The 6,000-nt window shown below is 49.8% G+C and overlaps 3 non-coding genes across 3 annotated transcripts; all 3 read right to left on the bottom strand.

Annotated features, from left to right (window-relative positions):
- Positions 1-1,691: 1,691 nt before the first annotated feature.
- Trnar-ccu (transfer RNA arginine (anticodon CCU)) lies at positions 1,692-1,764 on the bottom strand. The gene has a single exon. It is a non-coding gene; the product is annotated as a tRNA-Arg (tRNA).
- Positions 1,765-4,252: 2,488 nt separating this feature from the next.
- On the bottom strand, positions 4,253-4,324 carry Trnap-agg (transfer RNA proline (anticodon AGG)). The gene has a single exon. It is a non-coding gene; the product is annotated as a tRNA-Pro (tRNA).
- Positions 4,325-4,701: 377 nt separating this feature from the next.
- Positions 4,702-4,774, bottom strand: Trnak-cuu (transfer RNA lysine (anticodon CUU)). The gene has a single exon. It is a non-coding gene; the product is annotated as a tRNA-Lys (tRNA).
- Between the last annotated feature and the right edge of the window lie 1,226 nt (positions 4,775-6,000).

The raw sequence follows: 6,000 nt of genomic DNA on the forward strand, positions 1-6,000 counted from the left end.
TGGTTTAAACCCAGCAGATCCTTTAACCTGAACACAAACACCTGGAACTGTTCTTCTGCGGGTAATTCTCCCCACCCTGCACTGGGAGGCACCCTGCATTCTTCAGTCGGAGGGAAGGAAAGAGGAGGGGGGTGAGGCCGGAAGGTGGAGGGAAGTAGAAAAAGATGGAAGGTCAACAGAGAGGAGAGAAAACCGCACATGCCTGCCTACTCTAGGATGCAGTCAGGGACTGCAGCGTGCTCTGAGCAACCAGGCCCCTCCCCAGAATATAGTGAAGTAAAGTCGGGTTTTAAAAAAGACCGATTATTAGATACTGATTTATTGATTTCTTTAATAATTTACTAAAACGCTGCTTATACTCCCTATTTGCCAACCATGATTTCACTTGCTACCTGAAACAGAACGACCTGGGGAAAAAAATAGCTGAAACAATTGGTCATCCCTTAACAACCTGCTGACTGCCACCTACGCTTCTGGGAAATCTTGCTTGCTTGCCCACTCCACCTTGTGGTTCTAGAGTATAAAATAAAAAACCAAACTGGACTTGTCACCAAAGCCTCACAGGAGCTGTGCTGGCTTCTGCCCACCAGGGACATCTCCCCTCTTGCGCCCTCAGTGATGTCGGAGTGCTAACTCCAGGAAGGTGCCCTGGAGCATAGCTGTCCTGAATTCACAGGCTCCTGGGCCTTAGGCTATCGGAGTGCTCACAAAGTCACAGACCAGTGAGAGAGAATTCGCTGGAGCCCAAATCATAGACCAACACCAAGATTCTCCCCCCTCCCCTGAGTTTTTCCCACCCCGAAGGAACTATATAAATGTCACAGAACTAGACATTCTAAAACAGAAATTCAAGCAGTAGATTATCCACGACTCTGGGGGAGTCATTAATCACTGTGCCTCAACTCTGCGATTCTTCCAGGGCCCTTCGGTCCTTACACAGTCACCTGTCAGAGGGGCAGCCCCACTTCCGTTCTTCCTGTGACCTGACTACTTGCCAGCTTCTAGTCTCCCATTTTCTGCCTCCCAAAGCCTTCAGCGCTGATAGGAACTGGGGCTTGTTTTATAAAAACCTCTTCCATGTTTTATCATCCAAGTAGACCAGAATAGATTAGATTTTCTTCGTGGGATTGAATCATATTAATAAAACAAACAAGTTGCATGTGATGGGTTACTCCTGTAAGGGTAGTACTCAGGAGGCTGAAGTTGAAAGAAAGTTCAAAGCTAGCCTGGTCTATATAAAGAGAGAGAGAGAGAAAGAGAGAGAGAGAGAGAGAGAGAGAGAGAGAGAGAGAGAGAGAGAGAGAGAGAGAGAGAGAGAGAGAAATGTATTTAATTCTTTCCCTATTAATGATACTTTTCCCTCTTCTTTTATCCAACAGCTACAATAAAACATCTTGTAAGTAGATTCCTGTACATCTGAAAGCCTCCCATCTCAGGCTAGACACTCTCCCAAATACAGCCGGCAGCTCTGGGAATTTCAGTGCTATGAAAAGGGTTTGACAGAACAGAATATTCAGTTACAGACTAGTGTGTACCTGTACCCAGAACACTACACCCTTCCTGCCTAGAGCAAATGCACATCTTTTCGTCTTTTGAGTATTTTTTTTTTCCAGTATGTAATATGTGTTGTAGTTGACATAGCTGATTTTGCAGCTCAAAATGTTACCCAGGCGCGGGTGGTAGCCTCACACTACCCCAGGTGGGACTCGAACCCACAATCCCTGGCTTAGGAGGCCAGTGCCTTATCCATTAGGCCACTGGGGCAGACAGTTCTTGTCTCCCTTGAAAAATATTAAAAGGAATACTTGCTCACTGGTGGTTAAACCGTCGTTCAGTAACTGGGGTGGACATTTATTTACCCAGGACGTCTTGCCCGAGTCTCTACAGCCTTCCAGCCCCAGCGCCCTCGCATACCCGGGCTCCTCTGGCTGGGCTCGTTCCGGATCCTGCGCCCTCCAGCCGCCGCTCAGCGGGGACCCACGCCTGCACTTCCTTCCCGGAGCTCTCTGGCTCCGGACACACCGCATTCACCTCGGGATGAAGACTCGGATAGCACTAGAAAAATGGGAGTTCCCGGATGAGGCTCGATCGCAGAAGTCAGAGCCTTCTCCGCGCGTGCAGCCACGGGACTGGACGCCACCTTCGGAGCTTGGCCACTGTTCAGGACCCTGGAGATTCGGCCCTGAGCCTCACTATGCAGACACCGGCGCACCAGGGGTATTGGGGTGCCAGCCAAAACCCCACAGAGCTGCCCGAAGCGACTTCTTGGTGGAGTTTTCAGGAAACGCTCTCTTCGTTCGTAGTAGCTGGCAGTTTACACAGTGGTGAAAATCCCGCAGACTCTGGAGCTGTTCGGATCCGTCTCCACGCCGCCCTCCAGCTCCCGGAACCTTAGAGGGACACCTTTCTCCTCCTTTGCATCTATCGGCGTCCTCTGCACTGGAATCTGCCTTGCGCTTTCGAACCGTCGAGCTGGGAGGCCGAGGCTCATCTAGGCCTCTGCAGCGGCGAGCAGGCTGCCTGCGGTCTTGGAATACGCTTCCCATCCGAAGCGCAAAGTCTCTGCTAGTTTAAAATCCTTTGCGTTTTTTACGGAAAGCAAGAGAAAAAGGAAGCTCCGACTACGACCTGCAAAGCTGAGGTCCTAGCTAGTTTCGGGCTCGTATGTGCGCCCCAGGAACATGAAAGATGCTAGACCAGCGGCCCGAGAAGGGCACAGACCTCCGACGACTCTACAGGTCATGCTGGGACCCAAGAACAGATTCTGATGACTAGAGATCGGCGATCTGGTGCCAGATTTGCCCTTAAGGACTACTGGCAAACTTCAAACTGGCATTTATTAGCAGGCCAGATGTCTTGTAGATTGTACCACAAACTCCGATTTCTTTAATATGTTTTGTCTTAAGTAGCCCAGGCTGCCTCAAACTCACCATGTAGCTGAGGATGACCTTGAGCTTTTAAATGTGTTTTTGTCTGTTTGTTTGTTTGTTTTAATCATAAGAGTCATACTAAATTTTTTGGCAAAAATGCTACACAGACTCTGGGACTAGTCAGCACGTACATGCCAGCTTGGTAAATCAATCGGGACCTTACTGAAGAACCATTTGGTTGAGCTATATTTCCAAATGCCTGGATGGTTGGGCTTGTTCATAGTAACTGGGTCATCTCTGACCCTGGTGTAAAAGGTTCCTTCCTCTTCTCTTTCGCTTTAGGTTGAGTGCAGGGGATTTAACCAGAGACCAGGGCATGCTAGTCAAGGCGCCACCGCTTTCTTCTTGAACTCACTCCTTGAAGGTTTTGAAGAATGCAGCGATAATAAACTCAGGAAATGTAATTTTGTTCTCCACAGACCCTGGAGAGATATCTGAGGGTCTCAACATCTTAGGACATCTCCTCTCCCAGAAGAAAAAACGTTCCAGAAACAGCAACCAGTGGGAATGGGGCAGGCAGGTGTTTTCCTATGCATTCTCATCTGCGCAGCACAGATTCCAGGGCATCCCAGCCGCCTGCTGCAGTTCTCTCTGCATCCCCCGGGGCGCAGAGCGATTGGCAAACGCTTTCTAAGTAACTATTATTCTGAGACACTGGGCACCTCCCCAGGGTTCCCGTGGTCATTACATTTGGCTAAGAATTACTTTACTGTCCTGAAAGTTCTCAGCTGTGGCTGGTTGGAACTGGGGAGGGGTGGGGGGGAGGGCGGGAGTGTTTCGCACTTAGCTCAGGCTATCCTGAGTTCTCCTGCCCCATCCGCCCTAGCGCTGGGATCACAGGCCTGCACCATCCTACCCACTTTCAAGATTGTTTGGAGGTTTTTGTTTTTTTCGACGTCACACCTGGATTGATTTAAAAAAAAAAAAATCCAGCATTTTCCATTATTTTTATGCATCAGGTTAGTTTGAATAATCCCAGCCATTCTTGTTGGTTGAAAATTTGAATTATGGACTCAGTGATTGCTTGCCTAGCTCTGGGCTCCAACCAGATTAACTCACATGCCTATATGCCCAGCACTTGAGAAGTGGAGGCAGGAAGATCGGAAATGCGAAGTTCCGGATCAGCCTGAGTTACAGGAGACCCTGCCTCAAACAGAAAACAAACAAGAAAAAAACGACTTTGAGTACTTTAGAGGTTTCTGTTCATCTGTTGTTTAGTCAACCCTTCTATGTAGACAAGGTTGACTTTGAATTCTGAGCATCTCCACCTCCAGGGCCAGAAGCATAGGCATATATATATGTTAAGTAGTTCAAAACAGGAAGGGCTCGTCCGGGATTTGAACCCGGGACCTCTCGCACCCTAAGCGAGAATCATACCCCTAGACCAACGAGCCTTAAGAACTAGAAACATCTGCTTCTTTTAAGGGCGGTGATAGACTGCTATGGTTGGCTTGAACAGGTCTAGAGAGAACTGAATTTCAAATCTGTCTGGACGGGGTAAATTCAAGGGCAGGGAAAACTGCCCAGTCCCCCCACTCCAACCAGAGCGTCAAAAGTAGAGCAGACTGTGTATCCCGTGGCCCTCTCCTGCTTCTCGAGAAAGACAAGACACAGCTTCTAGCTTTGACCTAAGTCTGAGTTGTTCTCTGTCCTGTAGCTGAGATAGGAACTGAGAGAATTTGGATGAAGAACTTGGAAAGAATGAAGAATGCCAGCAATGGACCGCCAGTGTAGTCTCTGGATTCTATTAGTCCAAGCTAAAATACCAACTCGCCCAACGTGGGGCTCGAACCCACGACCCTGAGATTAAGAGTCTCATGCTCTACCGACTGAGCTAGCCGGGCGTCTTGGGAATCTGCTATTGAATAAACAAATTAGTAAGGGTCGCCTGAGGGTACTGGAAATTAAGTGAGTTAACAGATTTATGTAGGACACTAGGACTATTTTGAAGCTCCCCGAAGAGCAGATGCTCAGCTCCAACACCTGCTCCTTCCCTCAGGCCAGGGACGCTGTTGCGTTTGGGGTGAACCCCAGGGCTGGGAAGTGTACCCTAATCCTCTTGAGGCCAATACGCCGCCCTCCCCAGGACAAAACGATTGCCTAGGAGGCTTACGGGCTAACCCTCCAGCTCCCATCTTCCCTCCCCGCAGCCCCCGACCTAGGGGGGGTCTCACACCTCTGTCTCCAGGTGGCGCCTCCCCCCCCCCCCCCCCCGTCCCCGCCTTCTAACCGCACAAAACTAGCTTCCCCTAGCCAGTTCCGCACCGAGTCGCGTTCGGCTCTCACCTCACGAAAACATATTCATAGGTCTGGCGGAGGAGGAGCGCATCTGAACCTAGGACCGCACCTGTGCCGGGTCTGAGTCTACACCAGTTAGAAGACTCAGCTGGTTGCTGCCCCGACCTGGGCTTCTCCGCTTTCCCCAGCCCAGTTTCCCCAGATGGAAGCCTAAATGGGTCGCTTGCAGGTAGGGCTAGAACCCTGGAGTCTGGAGACTTACCGTCCCAGGTCTTTGGACCTGTGGTCTAAGGACCACATAGCCTGGGAGCTGGCTGGCACGGGGTATCCCTAAGGAGACCTGAGTCGGTAAACTATGTTCCAGCTGGGGCTCAGAGAGTGGGTTAGCAGAGCCTACTTTGACGTGACAGGTGAGGCTCCAACCTGGCTAAAAGCACTGACTCCAGCCAGCCCAAGAGTCCCCAGCACCTGGCTGGATTGCACTCCCAGGGGTCATGTCCAATGACCCTTGGACAAGGAGATCATCCTGGTTCAACCAGGACAGATTCGACAAACAGGAACTTAAGCCAGCAGGTGCTCGGTCACTGTGACGGGTGCTTACCCTCATCTACTTTTTAAGTTTCAATTGTGTGTTTTCAAATACAGAAACGTTTGCTTCTTTTTTTCCAGTCCAAAAGATGGAAGGACTTTTCCGCCTCAAAGATATTCCCATTGTTCTCAATTCTCTGAATATAGTGAGCGTGGTTGTGTTATCATCTGTCCGGTGACTTCAACTTCTGAAATCTTCGTAATTTTCTTTCTTATGCCTATTGCTTATGTCGTGTGGCCAGAT

The sequence above is a fragment of the Peromyscus maniculatus genome, chromosome 8, assembly GCF_049852395.1.
Source record: "Peromyscus maniculatus bairdii isolate BWxNUB_F1_BW_parent chromosome 8, HU_Pman_BW_mat_3.1, whole genome shotgun sequence".
Lineage (NCBI taxonomy): Eukaryota > Metazoa > Chordata > Mammalia > Rodentia > Cricetidae > Peromyscus > Peromyscus maniculatus.